This window comes from Procambarus clarkii, chromosome 38 (assembly GCF_040958095.1).
Source record: "Procambarus clarkii isolate CNS0578487 chromosome 38, FALCON_Pclarkii_2.0, whole genome shotgun sequence".
In the NCBI taxonomy this organism is placed as follows: Eukaryota; Metazoa; Arthropoda; class Malacostraca; order Decapoda; family Cambaridae; genus Procambarus; species Procambarus clarkii.
Genome location: NC_091187.1, coordinates 30,981,844 through 30,983,865, shown reverse-complemented (window position 1 = coordinate 30,983,865; position 2,022 = coordinate 30,981,844). Strand labels below are relative to the sequence as shown.

General features: G+C 43.6%; 1 long non-coding RNA gene across 1 annotated transcript; it reads left to right on the top strand.

Moving 5' to 3' along the window:
• Positions 1-596: 596 nt before the first annotated feature.
• Positions 597-1,625, top strand: LOC138372234 (uncharacterized). The gene is made up of 3 exons (XR_011230755.1): positions 597-1,069; positions 1,148-1,253; positions 1,340-1,625. It is a non-coding gene; the product is annotated as an uncharacterized lncRNA (long non-coding RNA).
• Positions 1,626-2,022: the final 397 nt, after the last annotated feature.

Here is a 2,022-nt window from a genome sequence, read left to right as displayed (position 1 = left end):
GTTAAATATTCTAAGACTTGACAGTAGCATATACATTGCTTCTCTTACAAAATTAGTCTGACTTCCATATTAGACAATTTTTTTATTATTTGCAACTTAGATAGTTGTCAATATTAAACTTCTCGGTCCCACTAAACTTCCACTTCACACCGTAAATTGCAGTGACTTGCATTCATATTTTTTAATATATACTACTCATTACAGATGACTGCTATAATTTTTCTGGTGATGATGGCAGCAGTGATGCCATCCTGGGCCCAGTACTTCATTAGGAACGACGCTGCTCCCGCCATCTTGGGAGTCACTGTTGACAGGTCATTTGTTACCTCGACTGGAAACCTCTTGGTATCTGGAGCCGGCCCCACCCAAGCTCCTCAACCCCTCCAACTCTTCCCACAACTACCAGCCCAACAACCTGTGTTTGTTCAGCCACAACTACCAAGCCAGCCTCGGGTCTTCATTCCTCGGCCTCAACAAGTATCTCCACTATTGCCTCCCTTTACCTTCCCTCCAATTTCTTCTCTTTGCAACCATGCTGCTAAACCCCTGGTAAGATGAGATATTTTCCTTCCATATGGCAGTTTTTAAAGTTAATTGGTAATCAAAATGAGCTTTCACCTAATGTCCTATCCTAACTTGTCAGGTTGACGAGGTAGAGGACGGCAGAGCGTATCACTTCTCATGGTGTCACGACTCTGGTAGACTCTACACCTGGGAGCAAGCAACCTATTACTGCTCTGGGGCCAGATTCACGAAAGCACTTACGAACCTGTACATCTTTTCTCAATCTTTGGCGGCTTTGTTTACAATTATTAAACAGTTAATGAGCTCCGAAGCACCAGGAGGCTGTTTATAACAATAACAACAGTTGATTGGGAAGTTTTCATGCTTGTAAACTGTTTAATAAATGTAACCAAAGCCCTCAAAGATTGAGGAAAGATGTACACGTTCGTAAGTACTTGCGTAAGTGCTTTCGTGAATCTGGACCCTGGCCTTGGCAACGGCTTCCAGGCCGTCAGTATTGAAAGTAACAGGAAGCAAGAGTTAATTTCCAGGTTCCTGATTGCACGTAAGTTGACAAGCTGGTCTTGGTGTTTAACTTGGCCTTGAGTTACAAACTTGGACGTAATAAAATGGTATATTTCAGACTACATCAGCGACATTTGGACGAGCGGCAACAAGCGTAACTCGAGATCTTGATCGTGGTTATCTGGCACTTCCTCTCCCTACTCTAACTGGTCTAGCACCGGCAGGTGAGAATTTGTTTGTTGACCGTAAACAACACCATTGGTGTTGACTGGTAATGATCATGGCATTGAGTACCACTTGTCTTCCCCAGGCGAGGACTGCCACAGCCAGACAACGATGAAGGCAACGAAGACTGTCTGGCGGTGTTAAACAACCAGTATAACGATGGTGTCACTTGGCACGACTCCTCCTGTTTCCATCTGAGGCGTGTCATTTGTGAGGCTCCTCGCTTCAACCCTCATTAGTTGTTCCCCATCAATTGTTCTCATTATTGTAATATTAAGAAATGTATATAAACTTTTAACCTTATTGATTAACTTTCTGTAGAGTATGAATTTGTGTAATATATTGTATGTAGTAATATAAAAATGCTAAAACTCGGTCTGTTTTCTTTCTCTGAATCCCATCACTTTCTGACTCGTTGTCGTCGTGAGGGCTTGGTAGCTGGCTGCTACAGTGATGCTCCATGGGTCAGTCCTGTCCTTCACAGGCCTTGTGTGTCTGCTGCTGTCTTCACCAATTTTGCCAGAAATCCTTTCCTTTGCTTAGTTTTTTTTCTTAACCTCTCTTCTCCCCCCCCCCCCCTCCCTTCCCCCCTCTCTTCTCCTTTCCAATTGTCATTTCATGCTGACCTTTTGCCAGTCTTGATTATTCTTTTGGACTTCTTTTGTTTGCCTCCCCCAAACACCCGGGCATAAATACTCAAACCCGTAGTACTGAAAGTCTCGAGCGAGGGGACCATTTTATTGTCAATCCTCCTTTCGTCACTGAACT